Raw genomic sequence first — 19,040 nt, forward strand, 5'->3', positions numbered from 1 at the left:
ACATGTTTTTACTTGCTTCCAGTAGGTTTTAAAATGATTCAACATATGTTTCATTCAAATTTATTGACGTGGGTTTTTGCTTGATTAACATTTAAAAATGCAATTTATTCAAGTGAGTTTATTACTTCATTCGGAAACATTATTACTTCATTGGATAACATTTTTACTTCATTCCAGTAGGACTTCAAATGCTTCTACACATACTTCATTCCAATAATTTATTACATTATTCCATGTGTTTATTAAACCAATATTAGCGTCATGGCGGTGGTGATAGATATTGTAGAGAGAAAGAACGGCACGCAACGACATGAAGCCAATGCTCAAACGCTCAACTTATAAGTGGGATTAACCTTAAGATGGTTAGCCCTAGACATCACCAGAGCAAAATGATCAGACATGTCCAAATCCTGTGGCACAGTTCCATCAGCAAGCTCCCAATCAAAGCAGTGTACCAACTGTGCCACCATCAAACTAACAACGGTTAGCCCCATTTGCAAACCAGGGCACCCCCTTCTGCCCGACACAAAGGGTATGAGATGAAAATCTCGACCTCGGAGATCCACGTTGCTTCTCAGAAATCTCTCCGGGTCAAATCTTTCGGGGTCTTCCCAGGCATCAGGATCTCTCCCAATGGCCCACACGTTCACAAGAACTCGAGATTTGTTGGGTATGTGGTAGCCGGCCACCTCACAGTCCTCCATGGCCTCGTGGGGAAGGAGAGGGGCAATTGGGTGTAACCTCATGGATTCCTTAATGACACAATCAAGGTATTTGAGGCTGGGGAGATGGGATTCATCCACTCTTTGATTTAGCGCTACAACTTCTTCTAGTTCCTTCTTAAGTTTTTTCATTGCTTTTGGATGCTTAATTAGTTCAGCCATTGCCCATTCTATCGCTCCTGCCGAAGTGTCCATCCCAGCTAGCAGCATATCCTGTGCATGTCATGGTTCGTTAGACAAGAAGAATATATGATAAGCCACAAAGAGATTTGTTTAGGATTAAATTAATAATGGAAACATATGTGTGATAGTTAACTATGGGACACAATCTAATAATCTTTGCATTATTAAAGCATAAAAAAAAAAAAGAATGGACATTAAAGTAAACATGACAACTGAACAACAGTCCCACGTAAACAAATAAAATTGAAATGAATATTAATATAACAATACCAGTAGCACAGCCTTGCATTGGCGACGGTCAAACTCGAATCCAGCCTCGCCCGAGTCATGAATGGCCATGAGCGTATCGACGAAATCATGACTCCTCTCTTTCTTCTCAGCATGTTCGTCGATAATCTTCTCAAGAAACCTGTCAAAAATCATGCTCAGCTTCTTCATCCGCCGCACCGACCCCTGAGGATCCAGCCACCTCAGATACGGGTAATAGTCACAGAGATTGAAAGACGCTGCCTCCGCCATTGTTTCCGACATCAGCCCCTTAAACCCTCTGTCGTCCAAATCCGTCTCCTCAAACTTCCTCCCGAAAACCATCAGGCATGTCATGCCACCATTGACAGACATGATAATAGCGCTCAGATCAACCTCTTCACGGGATGCAGCTGTCTCCCTAAGCGAATCCACCATGCTCCCAATCTCCGCCTTCCTCATGGGCTCGAACTACCGGATCTTGATGCCGCTCAGGAGCTCGACTGTGCAGAGCTTGCGCATGTTTCGCCAGTACGGCCCATATCGCCCGGAGATAATGTTCCGCTGCTCATAGACGACGAGGTAGGCGTACCGGTTCGCGAAGATGTGGTCGTAGGTTTGTAGAAAGAGCTTTGCTGCGGAAGGAGAGGATATAACGATGGTTGGAGCGAACCCGAAGCGGGTATACATGATTGGGCCATGTTTGCGGGCTAAATGGTATAGATCTTGGTGAGGATTCTTGCCTAGTAAGTGGAAATGGCCGCTGATTGGAAGGCCTTTCGGGCCGGGAGGGAGAGGAAGCTTCTTCTTGTTTGAGAGGTTCCGCCATTGATGAAGGAGGAAGAGAAATGTGATGGTTGCCATCCAAATTAAAGCCATTTTTGTTTGAATCTTCAAATTTTGTTTTAAGTGGTTTTTGATTCTGGTGAACCTTAAATAAGTGGATAATGTTAAGTACTTTTGCAATTTTAGTACAGTTCTGCCTAATTATATTATAGGATATTTATTATACTATCTAGGGAATTATGGAATCGGTCCTTTGAAATCTTAGGGTATTAGGGTTTGGTTTAGTATGTCCTCTCTTATGTAATACTCCACACATTTATTTTTTTCACTCCTTTTAAAATAATAATAATAAATACTCCTTCCTTCTACGATTTAAAGAGCCCTTTTGATTCGGCACGTGCTTTTAAAAATTATTTGACTTTTTGAAAAAAAGTAAAAGGAGAAAGTGAGTGGAATGCGAGTGTAAAGAGTTGGTGGAATGTGGGGTTTGCAAACTAAATGTGGAATAAAGGAAAATGATTCTTTAAATCGTGGAAAAATCAAAATGACAAAAGGGCTCTTTAAATGGTGGACGGATGGAGTAGTCAAAGTGGAGAAAAAGTAAAGTAAAAAAGATAATAGTATATAATACGGATCAAGCCCAACAAGACGAGGTAGAAGGAGTGCAAGCCCAGAACCTGCGTAACTCGAGCCCAATCGGAGAAGAATACGAGCCCATCGTCAAAAGGCCCAAGACAAGAAGAAGAAGAAGACTAAGCGCACAGGGAAGAGGTCAAGACATAGAAAGTTCAAGGATTACGTCCTTCACTAAACGTGAATAGTGGAAGGAAGTTAGGATTCACACGTTCTCCATGATAGGAGACGTGATTGTATTGTTTCTAAGTTGGTTACTTTGTTAGGATAGATCGAGTCCACTTCTCGGGTTTTCTTCTTGGTTCTTTCCCGAGTCGCATGTTCGAACCAAGTAGGGGGAATTCTATATATTGTGGAATTCCTGTAGATCGAGTCAGAAAAGAGAATTAAGGAAATACAGTTTCTTCTTTCTCAAACCCAGCTCACGTTTAATTTTCTCCATTTTCACAAACACTTTTCATACACACATTTCATCAAACACCATACTCACCCCCAGTTTACATATCATTTGGTGCTTCCATTTTGACCTCTTCCTCCATTCATGTCCACCATGACTTCGTCGTCGAAACCACCAGACGATGCATTGGCGGAGTATTCTATTCAGGAGCTGGGTCAAATGTTATTCGATGTAAAAGTCCGCTTGTCAAATAATGAGAAGAAGATGATGTCAAACCGTTTTGATCAGGAGGCTTTCTCTCGACAACAAGCGATGATTAACAAGAGCTTGGAGGACCATTTATCCAAACTCTTAGTAGCGGTCGAGAACATAGGTTCCACACAACCTAAACTTGCTGCTTCCGCCCCGGCTTCACGCGGATGGACAATTCCGATGTCCGTAGTCTCCAAACCACCGACGTACGACTCGGATTCATGGCCAAAACTGAAGTTTGATCCCCTGAGATTTGGGGGCGACAACGTGGTCCGATGTATTAAAAGAACCCAAAAGTATTACAACCATTCCTTCACACCGTTGGCGGACCGTCTATATCTCACTGAGTTCTTATTGGATGACGCAGCAGCAGAATGGTTCGGGTATTGGGAGGACAATAACAAAGGCAAAACCTGCGATGAATTTCTCATTGCGGAAAAACTGCGCTTTGATCCTGATCTTTACGAAGATTATGTGGGTCGTTTAGCGACTCTTCGGTAATCCGGTTCATTGAACGAATATTTGAAGGCGTTTGAACCAATTCTCCAGAAAGTGGGCAATGTAGGGGACTCTACTCTCACTTCCCTGTTCATTGCAGGTCTCTCACTTATAGGAGTAAAGGCTACCCAAACAGAATTAGCACGAGGTGTGCTGAAATAAACACAGAATTAGAGGGAAATGAAGTGGAATTCTTTTATTGCTGTAAATAAATGGAAAGACACACTCCTCACACGGAGGCCCTACGACAGAGTCGTCTACAAAATGATCACTTCCAGAGATGATTTCTCTCCTTCGGTTCTCCCTATTTATAGACTACAATATCAGCTACTTGAAATTCAAATTACATGAAATTAGGAAATTGACTAACAACCTAACAACCTGAACAACCAGAGATATTCTTGCTAACAAACTAATTTGAAATTCCCTCTACTGTTGTTGCTTGTTACTCGGCCAGGCAACTCCTCTCTCTCCCCTCTTGTAAGTCTTCCACTCTTTAACCGTATAAACTGCCCCATCTGTCAAAACAGCCTTGTCCTCAAGGCTGAAAAAAGGAAACTGTCCACAAACATCAGCTTCATCCATCCAAGTTGCCTCCTCAATGTCCAGCCCATCCCATTTTAGTAGGACCTGTTTAACCTGCTGCCCCTCCTGGTCAACCACCCGTCTGTCCAGTACCCGTTCAGGCAAGATTGGGGGCTCGTAATTGGTCAGTCCCTCCGGCAAAGTTGGTTCTGCCCTCTCCTCCCCAATGGCTTGTTTCAACAAGGAGACATGGAAAACTGGGTGAATACGAGCTGAGGCGGGAAGCTCCAAGCGATACGCAGAGTCGCCAATGCGCGCACTGACCCGAAATGGGCCGAAATAACGAGGGGCCAGCTTCCTATTTCGCACCGTAAAGAGTGTGGACTGACGGTGCTGGCGAAACTTCAAATAGACCATGTCGCCGATGCTGAAGTGAACATCACGACGTTGCTTGTTAGCGGCGACCGTCATCCGATTCTGAGCGCGCTGAAGGTGGTGGCGCAGAAGTTCTAGGGCGTTGTTGCGAGAACGGAGCGTGTCGACAACCGCCTGAGCTCTGATCTCACCTGGTAGGAAATCGTGGATGGTCGGGGGTGGTCGGCCGTAAACTACCTCAAAAGGCGTCGTCCCAGCAGACAAATGGGCACTCGTGTTATAGCAGTACTCAGCCCAAGACAGCCACTTGTGCCACTGTTTCGGGCGATCGGATGAAAAACAACGGAGGTAAGTCTGCAGGCACCGATTTAGGACCTCTGTTTGGCCATCTGTTTCGGGATGGTACACCGAGCTCATTTTCAGCTTAGTTCCCGTAGCGCGGAAGAGCTCTCTCCAGACAGAGCTCAAGAACAGCGGATCTCGATCCGACACGATCGAACAAGGTATGCCATGGAGGCGTATAATCTCACTTGTGAACGTATCAGCCACTTGTCGAGCCGAAAATGGGTGCCTCAAACCAATGAAGTGTGCATATTTGGATAAACGGTCGACGACGACGAAGATGCAATCGAACCCCCCTGACTTAGGTAACCCGGAGACGAAATCCATGCTAATATCCTCCCAAACTCGTTCCGGTATTGGCAGGGGTTGCAAGAGACCCGCTGGAGCCTTGGTTTCGGACTTGTGTCGCTGGCAGATTGCGCAAGCTGCGACAAAGGTAGTGACCTGCCGCATCATTCCAGGCCAATACACATTCGATGCGAGCCGGCGGTAAGTGCGATAGGCCCCGGAGTGCCCCCCGGTTGGCGTGGTGTGAAATTCGGCAATCAATTTCTGAATCCACGATGATTGTGGAGGCACCACGATTCGACCCTTGTAGAAAAGAGTCCCATGAATCAGCTCATAGTGGAGAGATGAAGGACGCCCTGCCTCCAAGTCAGTTTTGATTTTAGCTAGAGTTGGGTCGGTAGAAATGGTGGACTGGACGGTGGACCAATCCGGCCAGGTTGGTCGGGACACAACCGAGAACTCCAGCATTGTTTCGTCGCAACGAGAGAGGGCGTCTGCAGCTTTATTGAGGCGGCCTTCCTTGTAGACGATCGTAAAATCGTAGCCTAACAATTTCGCAGCCCAGTTCTGTTGAGCCGGAGTGGCCAAGGGGTGGGCCAAAAGTTGACGTAGGCTCCGTTGATCCGTGTGGACCACAAAGCGGCGGCCGAGTAAGTAAGGGCGCCAATGATGGATTGCTAAAACCAAAGCCATCAACTCTTTCTCATAGGCAGACTTAGCGAGCCATCGGGAAGACAGTGTTTTGCTAAAATAGGCAACCGGTTGGCGCTCTTGCATTAGAACCGCGCCCAGCCCTCGACCCGAGGCATCGCATTCAATGACGAATTCTTTGGTAAAATCTGGCATACGGAGAAGGGGTGCCGACGTCAATGCCTTCTTAAGGGCTTCGAACGCTGCTGCTGCGTCAGCTGGCCATGTCCACGCTCGTTTATCTGATGGAACTGGAGGCTTCTTTAAAAGGGCGGTGAGGGGGCTGCGATCTTGCTATAATCACGAATGAATCGGCGATAGTATCCGGTTAAGCCGAGGAAACCCCTGACACTCTTCAAGTTTGAGGGAGTCGGCCACCGTAAAACCGTCGAGATCTTTGTCGGGTCCATCTTCACCCCCTCATAGGACACGATATGACCGAGATACTCCACACTATGGTGTCCCAGCAAACATTTCTTGGGATTGACCACGAGGGAATGAGCGTGGAGGGTCTGGAAAACGTGTCGTAGATGCCGCAGATGTGCCTCCCATGAGTTGCTATAAATGAGGATGTCGTCAAAGAAAACCAGGACGAACTTTCGCAAGGCTGGCCGAAAGATGTCATTCATCAAACCCTGAAACGTGGCCGGGGCGTTGGTGAGGCCGAACGGCATTACCAAAAACTCATAATGACCGGAGTGCGTGCGAAAAGCGGTCTTGTGAACGTCCCTGGCAGCCACACGAATTTGGTGGTATCCTGCCTTCAAATCAATCTTGCTAAACCATCTAGCGCCATGTAATTCGTCGAGAAGCTCCTGAATGACCGGAATGGGGTATTTATCAGGGACCGTCCGCTTGTTCAATTCCCGGTAATCTACGCAGAAACGCCATGAACCGTCCTTCTTCCGGACGAGCAGGACCAGGCTGGAGTAGGGGCTGGTACTTGGTTGAATCACCCCAGAGGCCAGCATTTCTGCCACTAGCTTCTCCATCTCATCTTTCTGCAAATGGTTATAGCGATAAGGGCGAACCGAGACGGGTTCTGTACCTGGCAGGAGCGGAATTTGATGGTCAACGCTGCGACTCGGGGGAAGACCCCCAGCTGATTCGATAACAGATGGGAAATCAGCCACAAGTTGTAGTAGCTGGGACCGTGCTGCCTGTGACAGATCCGTGCCGAAGTCAAAAGAACCCGGAGCTGTCTTCTTTTCCACCGATCGAAGGAACCAGCAGCAGTCCCCTTCTTCTAGGGAGCGCGGGTCTTGTGTTGAGCACGCGCGTCTCATGAGGGTCGGGTCGCCTTTGAGTGACACGGGCCGACCATCGACCGAGAAATCCATAGAGGAGTGCTGGCAATTTGCCAAGACATAACCGAGGGTCTCGAGCCATGATACCCCTAGTATCACATCGATGTTGCGGAGAGGAAATACATAGCAGGACACCGCAAAGCTCTCCTTCTCCAAAACCAAAGGCACCCTCTGGCAGAGCCCCGCTGCCCGACGTGGCGTTCCATCGCCCAATATTACCGAATAAGGTTTAGTGGGAGTGATCGGTAACTGGAGCTGTTGTGCCAATTGTTCTGAAATAAAACAGTGGCTAGCGCCACTATCCACCATGACTTTGATCCTATGCGAGCCAATTTCTCCAAATAGCTTTATAGTTGTTGACGTGTCCAGACCATTCAATGATAATTCAGAGAGCTGCAGCTCAACCTCGTGAGCCGGTTCCTTGAGCTCCTCGTCCTCAAGGGCCTCATCGTCATCTTCGCAGATAAGAACATTGAGAGTTTTGGGAGGGCATCTATGGGCTGGACCGAACTTCAGGCCGCACTTGATACAGGTACCTGCTGCCATGTGCCGTTTATATTCCTCCGGAGACACATTCCGGAAGCGTTTGGATACAGGTTTAGACGATCCAGATGAATGAGAGGGGGTTTGGGCGTACCCCTTTGAGAAGGAGCGAGCCGATTGGGCTGCATATGTGTGCGTCTGGGTGGGCGACTGGGTGGGCGCTGATCGCGGGGGCTGGTTGGACGTCATCATGTCGATGTCCAGTGCTAACTCGACCGCATCCTCATAAGTAGTGATTTTGGCCGCCTTCATTTGTAGACGGACCTCAGGTTGAAGTGCCGCCATAAAGAATCCAAGGTATTGCTGACACGAGATATCTGGAACCTGTGCGAGTCGCGCCTCAAAGGCATCCACGAAATCTGCAAGGGAGCCAGTGTGGCGGACTACGGCGAATGCTTCATACTCATTCAACGCTCCATTGCCTCCGAATCTTTTCATCAATTCCCTTGCAAACCGAGCCCACGTCAGATCCGGAACTCGCTGCCGCAACAACTGGTACCAAGGGAGGGCAGCGCCAGCCAGAGCTACCATGGCGATGCCTACCCGGTCCTCGGGAGGGGTTCCCGAGATCAGAAAATATTGCTCCGCCCGTGCAAGCCACGCAAGGGCCTCCGAGCCATCAAAGTTAGGCATGGGCGACCCACCTGTGGATGCCGTCTTTGATCCCTGATTCGCTGAGGTGGAATAGTCCCCATGTCTGGAAGTATCCTTAAGTTTGAGCGAAGCGAAACCTGCGCGCATCTCCTGAAGCATGGCGGTCAGTTCTGATCGTACCTCCGTTACTTGGTCATCAGTGTGATACGCCCGGATTTTGCACTGTTTTAAGGCCATTATTTGGTCCGTTTTTGTTATCAAAATCACTCTACATGTCCATTATTTGCATATTCTATACATTTTGGTATTTTGACGTGTTTTGTGAGAAATGTGCATATTTGAGCCGAAAAGGGGAGTAAAAACGCATAGTCTGGAAATGCGGAGTCGAGACGGCGACCGGCGACCGCCGCGAAGTTGTACGGCGCCCGCCGGCGCCCGGCGGTCAGAGCTATGTGGCGGTCCGCCTCGGAACTTTACGCTAGGAGAAGAGTCTCGCCCGGCGACCGCCGGAGGACATGTGGCGGTCCGCCACCGAAGGGTCAGAGTCTCTCGGACTCCAACGCGGCGACCGCCGGGCCAAGGTGCGGCGGCCCGCCGGAGAAAGGCGGCGAATCCGACCAGCCCTAGATTTGCTCCAAGATTTACCAAATTTTGAAGATCTTTTCCTTCTATGATGAGGAATAATCTTCCCCTATAAATAGGACCTCAAGCTTCATCAAAAGAAGAAGTTTTTTTTTCCGACACACAACAAGAACACATTCATAGAGATCAAGAACATCAAGAACGACAAGGATTCAACCTACGGGTTTTATTTGCTTTAGTTTTATGTTCAAATTGCTTTCCCTTCAATCTATGTTTTTAGTTTATTCAGTCATGTGTAACTAAACTCATAGGATTCTAGGGATGTGTTAGTAGCAACTTTGGTTATACAATTCCGTTTTCTATTTAATATCCGTTTTGTTTTTACTTTGTTTCTTCTCTAAGTTAATCATGATGCTTCATAATTGAGTGACACAATTATGTATCTAAGCCCAAAGGGGGGGAAGAAGGAAAGAAAAACCCCGGAAAAATAAAAAAAAAAGAAAGGATAGTTAATATGAGTCATGGAAATTTGGACTTTCCCCAGCCCGAAAAGAGGCCAAAACTTAATTTGGGATCCCTTTCAGGGTTGAAAAAAAGCCGGAAGAGAAAGAGGACGCGAATCACATCTCACCAAGTTTGGGGAAAAAGCTAATACAATCAAGATCAATGGTGTTGATGATGATATTGTGAGGTAAGATTTTTTCCCTTTTCCTTTAAACCCGATGTTGCTAAAGAAGGTATGAACCCGCTACGAAAAAACCCCCAATTGGAAGGATCTATGGTTTTCTTTTCGACAAGTACTACCCCCCCGGCACCATCCTTAAGCTTAAGTGTGAGATTTTTAAACATGCAAATCCAGACCTCTATAGAAGCTTGCCGTTTCAAAACTCCCCTCCGCAAATGCCCGAACCAGGGTTTTTGGGAATAGACCATCGGTAAACCTTTATAATGGGTTTAACGAAAAATCTCTAGTTTTTTGGATTCGGGGGAATGGAGGATTTTTTGGGGAAAGGAGGGTTCGCTAGGAGGTGAAAAGGGGAATTAGCTCCCCCGGGGTTGGCCCAAAGAGAACACAAAGCGAGAGGCTGGCAGGAAGAGACCATGTGGGAATGAGACATCTCAAGAATTGGCATCCATCGGCAAGACTTGAAAAATTAGAAGCAAGGAAAGGGGGGAATGTCATCGATGTTAAATATGTCCAAAAGGGGGGTTCAATGTGAAAAAAAAAAGGGAGGACCCACCTACCAATGGAGAAAAATATGAGAGGGCATCCAAAAACTTGGAGGTGATGTTTGGGATGAAAAACAAGGGGCCCGATTATTTATGAGGAGAGAGTGAACAACCTCGAGAAGGGGAATAAGTACAATTACCCCCATGAACATTCAAACTTTTTAATGGCCCAAGTCCACAAGAAACTTGAAGAAGAAAAGGGAAACAGCAGACAGTGGCGGACAAAACGAGAAGGGGTCGCAAAGGGGAAGAAGGACGAAGGCAGCCCTCCGGAACGAAATTTGAGGCCGCCCGACCTTGGGGGACATTTAAAGGGGCCCCAACGAAAAGGGCAACGCCCACTGCAGATCGTGCGGCATAATGGGATTGTACCCCCTTTCTAGCCAAAGAGGAATTTCGCTTGAAGAGCGCCAACAATTCCTTAACATTTTTTGCAAGGCCCATACTAACATTCCACTTTTTAACCCGGGGAAAAAAAGATGCAAAGCTACAAAGGGAGGGGTAATGAGGAAAAAAAAGCCATAAAGCCGACCTTAACTCCCCACTTTCAGCGAGATCATAAAAAGGAAAGGGCTGAAGCAAAGAGATCGGCCGTTCATCATTAGGTGCCGTTTGGAGAAGGAAAAAGTTGATAAGGCCCCCCCGTTTTTTGGGAGCAAGCATCAACATCATCCCCCAAGTACTATGAAAAGCTCAACATCGGCCACTCAAGCCCCGGATGTGACCATAAGGGGCCGATAACCCCATCAAACTGGGTATGTTTGAGGATGTCTTGGTGAAGGTGACGATTTCATCTTTCTCCCATTCTTATTCGATATGAAAGTAGACAAGAATATACCTTTAATTTTAAAAGGGGAGATTTTCTACCACATGCAAAGCTCTTATTGATGTGGTAGGGAGAAATCACAAAAAGTGACCTGGAGGAAATCCCCCTACAACATCAAAACGCGATGCTTGATGAAGAGGCAAAACAAGCTAAGATGGAGCATGATTGCGGGAGGTCTGGTGACCGTTTTGTAACCCTTATGATCCATTTGGAGGGGAAGATCCTTCAAACCCCTACTATTTTCATCGTTTAAAACTTTACCTCAAGCTCCTAAAAAGGCGAGCCCAACCTACTAATATCTTGCGAAAAGCCCAAGAAAAAAAAAAAAGACTCCCCCCAAGTGGAAAAATATGATCAAAAAACCCCAATGGAAAACCCAAAAGGTGGAAGAAAGTTCTCAACAAGTTGGGTTTCCCTTCGCGGTGGGGGAAAAAGATTGTTGGTACAAAGGCATCCCAAAAGGGAAACCTCACGATGGGGGATAACTCATGAGCTTAAAAAACGTCAAGCTAAAGCGAAAAAAAAGCTTGTTGGGAGGAACCCCCAATTTTTGCTTTAATTTTAAGTATTTTTTTTTGGTTTAATTTTGTGCTTTTCAAAAATTTTGGTTCGATTTTTCCGTGGCGACGCCGCAAGCCCGGCGGGCCGCCACCCAAGCGGGGAAAAATTTTGCGGCGGGACCGCCGGGCAAATCGGCACCCCACCCCGGGGACAATTTTCCCATTTTTTTGAAATTCTTAAATTTGCCCCCAACCTCTACCGAAATTTTTTAGTCGTTTTTTTTTTCGTTAAAAACCCGCCCTAGACTCTCAAACATTTTACACTTTGTTGTAAATAATTTGGGGGGTGGTGGTAGGAGTTTATTTTTTTTTTTTTTTGCTTTAAATTTTCCAAAACCCGTAGGAGATTTTTTGTTCTAAAAATGTTTTTTGAATCCATGTCATGAACATAACAGAAGAACTTAAAAACACGTCTTGGAACTTAGCCGAGGGAATGATATTATATTCCATCTATGTTTAAGTGTGGCTTAACGTTTTGAAAATGGTTGGGTGAAAAGGGCATAATTAGTGAATTGCTTGCGCCTTGAATCGTGTTTCTACCTTGTGAGATTTGACCTTTAAAATTTTTTCTTGGTGATTTATTGTAGCGTATATGTTTTAGAACTTGTCCCATTGCTTTTAAATTTTCATAGTGTTTAAGTTGATTTAGGGGATTTAAGCTTTTTTTTAGCTACTTTTATATCCAAAATTTTCGCCCTCCAAATTTTTCCTTTGAGCCAATTTGAGCCTTTTTAAACCTTTTTTTTGGGAAACCAAAAAATGGGGGGAAAAATTCCGGGTTAGTATAGTTTTTTTTATCTTCTTTTTTAAAGGAATTGGGGAGATGGGGGAAAAATATAAAAAGTAGTGTGCTTAATATTAAGAAAGTACAAATTGTGAAATTTTGGGAAAAAATTTCCCAAAAAGTGTTTTATCTTAGAAAAAAAAAAAAAAAGAAAAAATGTGTGAAAGGTTGTGAAAAGAAAATAAAATCAAAGGATTGAAAGTAAATTAAGGAGAAAAAAAAAAGTGTTAAAAGCCTTAAGTTTTAGAAAAGTGGAGTCATCTTAACTCTACTTGGGGTATTTTTATTTGAGTCACTTTTTTGCCAAATATTCCTCACCTACCAAAAATTTCAACCCAAAAAAAAAGACCTTTTGGACTTTTGATGCTTATCCATGAGTAGAGGAGGATTGACTTTGAGCAACCATGGTAAACTTTGCAGTGCATGATTTAGTGATTTACACTTTACCCTTATACACTTTTAGAGGAGAAAAGAACACTTCCCCTCTTTTAAGTTTCCCCATGTGGTCTTGAATTGGGTGTTCCACGAGTTTGTAATGAAAGTGCACTTTTTGCGATTGGGTTGTTTAAACCCTGCTTAATCTTTTTTCATCTTTTTAGGAATTATGCGTTAGTCTTTGTGCATTCCGTGCGTCTATTCTTTGTCTTTAATGTTTTGTTGAGGACAAACAAAAAAGTAAGTTTGGGGGAGTTGATACCCCATTTTGCCTGTTTAAGGCCCTTATTTGGGCCCTTTTTGTTATCAAAATCATTACATGTCCATTTTTGCAATTTTTATACTTTTTTTGGATTTTGACGTGTTTTGTGAGAAATGTGCATATTTGAGCCGAAAGGGGGGAAAAAAAGCATCCGGGAAACGGGTCGAGGCGACCCCGACCATCCGGGGAGGGGACCCCCGGCGCCCGGCGTCGAGCTTTGGGGTCCGCCTCGGGAAAACTGGAAAGAGTCTCGCCCGGTGACCGCCGGAGGACATGTGGCGGCCCCCAGGGGGAAGTCTCGGGTCCAAAGCCGCCGGGGCGGGCGGCGCCGCCGAGAAAGGCGGATATAGTGCAAATAAAAAGGAATTGGGCATTCAGTTCTTTCACCGCCGCATCTAATACGAGCCTGCCCTGTTCCAGATCTCCCGTAGCCTTCTCCAATTCCTCTAGCCGAACATCCGATCGAGAGTTAACCATCGTTCACCACACCACTTGATAGGAGTAAAGGCTACCCAAACAGAATTAGCACGAGGTGTGCTGAAATAAACACAGAATTAGAGGGAGAGGAAGTGGAATTCTTTTATTGCTGGAAATAAATGGAAAGACACACTCCTCACACGGAGGCCCTACGACAGAGTCGTCTACAAAATGATCACTTCCAGAGATGATTTCTCTCCTTCGGTTCTCCCTATTTATAGACTACAATATCAGCTACTTGAAATTCAAATTACATGAAATTAGGAAATTGACTAACAACCTAACAACCTGAACAACCAGAGATATTCTTGCTAACAAACTAATTTGAAATTCCCTCTACTGTTGTTGCTTGTTACTCGGCCAGGCAACTCCTCTCTCTCCCCTCTTGTAAGTCTTCCACTCTTTAACCGTATCACTCACCCTCCTTGAATGCCCAGTTATTAACACGACGCCCTGCTTCATTAAGCGATGCTATGGCACTCGCTCAACAACTTTCGGCTTGTCACTCAGCCGCTTCGATTGGGATGTCGGCCCAGAATACTTCCCTGGATTCGCAAGACACAAAGCAGATCGCAAAATATACTTCGCCGCACTCACGACCGACGAGTAACCCGAGCTCAGCTACGGGTCGCAATGCTCGTGAGGGCACACCACGTGACTACCCAATTGTGCGGGTATCTGCTGTAGAAAAGGCCGAGAAAGCCAAACGAGGTGAATGTTTCTATTGCCCTGAAAAATACTCTCGTTCTCATGTTTGCAAAAAAAATATTATGCCTTCATGGGCGAGGACGATGTGGAGGAAATTCCGGAGACACACGATGATTCGGAGTCTGAGAACGAGGCTAATACAATGGTCATTACGGGCGATATATCCACGATTCATGTCGTCGGGCCCAAACTGCGTCCGCGCGCTATTCGCCTAACAGGATATATTCACGAGTCCCCTATCTCGGTCCTAATTGATGGAGGTAGCACACACAATTTTATTAAGCCTGCCGTCGCAGAAAAGCTAAGTTTACCACTTCACTCGGTTACTCCTTTTCGGGTGTTTGTCGGAAACGAAGAATCTTTACGATGCAAATATACTTGCTTAACCACACCAATTTCTCTGCAGGGGCATATGTTTGCAATTGATCTATTTATACTCCAAGTCGAAGGTCCAGACATCATCTTGGGTGTCGAATGGTTACAAGATCTTGGTGAAGTGACGAAGAATTATAGGACTGTTAGGTTTGGTATACTGAAAAGCATGTTTCGAGCAAGTTTCGCGCGAATAGAATCTTGCTTGTATACGTAAAACTCTACAATCCACTTTTAACCCGATTCAGTATTATTCGAGCAGTCTCGCACGAATAGAATCACTATTATTATTACATTGTGTTTGCTTGTGCATTTATAAGATGTTTTACAAACATTTAAATGCATAAGAAGTAAACAAAGTCTAAGTCTTTTGCTTAGTAGACCGGTTGTGGGCGTCGTCCACTTTAAGGTAACACGGTCAGATCTATGCAATGCTTTGCAAAAGAAAAGAAGAATTTCACAACTTAGATAGGCTTTGGCTACCTATCGTGAAAGGTTGCAATGTCAGTCCGCATATTTCTAAGCCTTACTGAAATAAGATGACATTGGTGTGGTATAGCACTGAACGGATCTAACAGCAAGACGTGTCTTTATGCTATCTACTGAAAGACTAGGTCTTGATAAAATATTATTTCTTAATCTACATATGTTAGCATTGAGCATACGGTATTGATTATGCACTACTTTGACTTATCAAATGGTGCGGGTTTTTCGCAACCCAATAATCCTGATATATTGGGTAGTGGTGATTAATATCTAGCGGTGCTAGGATTGCTATTATGTTGAAACGTGCACGAGGTGAGTCTCGTTTGATAATGTCCTCAAGAGGAGCTCGAACAAGGTTTTATTATTCGGAAAACTGGCCAGTTGGAGTTTTATTACTCTATGAATAATAAATAAATGTTTCTTGCTAAGTCCACTCTTGGAATTAATAAGATATTAATTAATTAAGTCCATAGCAGACATTAATTAATTAATGGACATTTATATCTTAAGCGCGAGAAATAAATAATAAACAAAGTGGAAACCTGGATTACTTGTAATTTCGGATTTGGATGGGGAGAGTTCAATATTACTTTTGTAGTGACTGCTCGTAATATTCCAATATAAGCTTGTATTACATTGTGGGTTCAATTTAATTAGTAAAAAGCTAATTGGGCGAGCCCATATCCAAAACCTTCCATAGATCCCTGTCTGGGCCCAAAAGGAACTTAATATAAATAGGAGAATAAAGGAGACAGAAATCATTATTATTATTACTCATAATTTTCGTTCCCCTCTACCTAGAGGAGTTCGAATTTCTCTCCTAATTGGAGAAGGATTTGTTCTATCTTCTTTATTCGAGTCCTAGTATTTTGATAAGATCAGCCCACCCCTGATATCGAGATACAGTTCGGGAACCAGAGAGAAGATCCGTGGTCTAGTATTGAAGATCATCGTGGAGAAGGCGCGAGCAATCGACGATTCTTTGGAGAATCAATATCGGTAACCCTAAACCGTAGAATTCATGTTTTAGGATTTACTTTCTTTGAGCATGAATTATTTGCGTTCTAGCATGCAATTATCTGTTTTAACATGTGAATTGATTTATCGCATAATTGGTCAAATAGATCCGTATCTGATTTATTTGTTTTGTACAAGTCTTCCGCTGTGCAAGGGGCACCAAACCCCAGCAAGGACTTTATCCATGAAATTCAAATGGGAAGACAAATTGATCGTATTGCAAGGGGAAGCCAAGCCCCCACAGTTCATTTCCTATCATGGACTTTTCGGTCTACTGGAGCAGGAGCCAGAGGCTGAATTATATGAGATCACTCCTCTCGTGGAGCAGCCGCCTCCACCCGACACAGATACAACACAACCGATACTTGATGAATTCCGGGGAGTTTTTGGCATACCCACAGGTCTACCTCCACAATGACAATGGGACCACCGAATCCACTTTCATCCCTCGTCCAACCAGTCAATGTCCGTCCATATTGATACCCGTATTTTCAGAAAATGGAGATAGAGAAACAAGTTCGGGAGATGTTATCACAAGGGGTCATTCAGCCAAGCACAAGTCCTTTCTCTTCGCCGGTCCTTTTGGTGCGCAAGAAGGATGGTTGCTTTCGTTTCTGTGTGGATTATAGGGCCCTCAACACAGCCACTACGCCCGACCACTTTCCCATTCCCACAGCTGATGAGCTCTTTGATGAGCTACACGATGCCAGAGTGTTCTCCAAGCTGGACCTTAGATCCGGTTATCATCAAATCCGGATGCACGTAAATGATATCCACAAAACAACTTTTCGCACTCACGACGGCCATTTTGAATTCTTAGTGATGCCGTTTGGACTCACGAATGCCCCGTCAACATTCCAAGCTGCAATGAACTATTTTTGCTGATTTTCTCCGAAAATTCGTGATTGTGTTCTTTGACGACATCCTCGTCTATAGCCCCGATGTTGAACATCACCTTGGCCATCTGCGGTTGGTGCTCTTGGTATTGCATTCAAATTCTTTTTTCCTCAAAGAATTGAAGTGCGCCTTCGGTGTTTCTACCATTGAGTATTTGGGACACATAATTTCAAAGGGCGAACTCCGGGCTGATACGTCAAAGATTGATGCAATGATGGCTTGGCCGCAACCAAAAACGGTCAAACAACTCCGCGGTTTCCTTGGCCTGACAGGTTACTATCACTGTTTTGTTCTCCACTACTCCTTGATAGCGACCCCGCTGACCGACCTTTTGAAAAAGGGTAGTTTCTCCTGGACGGATGTAGCAAGTACAAGTTTTGATGAGCTGAAAAAACCAATGAGCTCAACACCGGTCCTCAGTCTGCCGGATTTCAACTCACAGTTTTGTAGGAACTGGCAGCGGAAGCGTGCGTCGAATTATCATAATTTAATAATTATTAATCGAACAAATAAATCACATAATAATCAGATCTATTTATCAGATTATTTAGACAAAATCTATTCACGTAATTCTCACATTTATCATGCTCATAACTTGAATTAATCATGTTTTAAGAATATTGAAACCTAAAACATGCTTTTCTACGGAGGAGAAATAATACCTAATTAATTCTCCAAAGAATTGATGATGGCTAGCAACTTCTCCACGTGACGCTTTGAATACTAGACCACGGATCTTCTCTCTGGTTTCGAACTGTACTCCAATATCAGTGTGGGCTGATCTCACCGGAATACTAGGACTTAAATAAAGAAGACAACAATTGTACTCCTAAGAGGAGAGGAAAAATTCGAACCCTTCTCGTAGAGGGGGACGAAAATTTAAGCTTTTAAAATTATTATTTTCTGTCTCCTTTATTCTCCTATTTATATTAAATTTCTTTTGGGCCCAGACAGAGATCTATGGAAGGTTTTGGATATGGGCTCATCCAATTTACTTTTTACTAATTAAATTGAACCCACAATTTAATATAAGCTTTAATTGAAATATTACGAGCAGCTACTACAGAAGTAATATTGAACTCTCCCATCCAAATCCGAAATTATAAGTAATCCGGGTTTCCGTTTTAACTTTCATTTCCCGTGCTTAAGATAAAAATGTCCATTAATTAATTAATTAATGCCTGCTATGGACTTAATTAATTAATTTCTTATTAATTTCAAGAGTGACTTAGCATGAAATGCTTATTTATTATTCATAGAGTGATCAAACTCCAACTAGCTAGGGTCCGAATAATAAAACCTTGTTTCGCGCTCCTCTTGAGGACATTATCAAACGAGACTCACCTCGCTCACGATTCAATATAATAGCAATCCTAGGACCGCTAGATACTAATCACCACTACCCTATATATCAGGATTATTGGGTTACGAAAAATCCGCACAATTTGATAAGTCAAAGTAATGCATAATCAATACCGTATGCTCAATGCTAACCTACATTGATTAAGAAACAAATATTTATAAAGACCTCGCCTTTCAGTAGATAGCCCAAAGACAAGTTGTAACGCCCCACTTTTTCAAACCCTAATTTTTAGGTTATAAAATTTTTGCATTAAATGCCTTAAATGCTATGATATGTGAATTATTTGATGAGTAATTAATTGCATAGTGTCTTTGTGACCTAATTGCGTATGAGAATTGAGATTGAGTTGAATAGTCAACTTGTTGAAATGTTGACGTGGCTATTGAATAGTCAAAGATGAGAAAAATATGACGTGGCCGTTGAAAGGTCAATGCGTTGAGAAAATGAAGTGGAAGTGAAGAAATGATTGATTGGGTGTGAATATTTGATGCGGAGAAATATAATTGTGGGTGAATTATTTTCCTAAGGGATGAGTGAGAATTAAATAGGAGCATTATTAAATCATGTGGAATTTTCGGCCATCATGATTATTGGAGAAGAAATCCTATTTTTCATGGATTTAATTATTTGTTTGGGATAATTATCCAAATTAAATCCAAA

At 44.1% G+C, this 19,040-nt stretch overlaps 1 pseudogene; it reads right to left on the bottom strand.

The window, feature by feature from the left end:
- Positions 1-323: 323 nt before the first annotated feature.
- Positions 324-2,051, bottom strand: LOC125188881 (annotated as a pseudogene).
- Between the last annotated feature and the right edge of the window lie 16,989 nt (positions 2,052-19,040).

The sequence above is a fragment of the Salvia hispanica genome, chromosome 1, assembly GCF_023119035.1.
Source record: "Salvia hispanica cultivar TCC Black 2014 chromosome 1, UniMelb_Shisp_WGS_1.0, whole genome shotgun sequence".
Lineage (NCBI taxonomy): Eukaryota > Viridiplantae > Streptophyta > Magnoliopsida > Lamiales > Lamiaceae > Salvia > Salvia hispanica.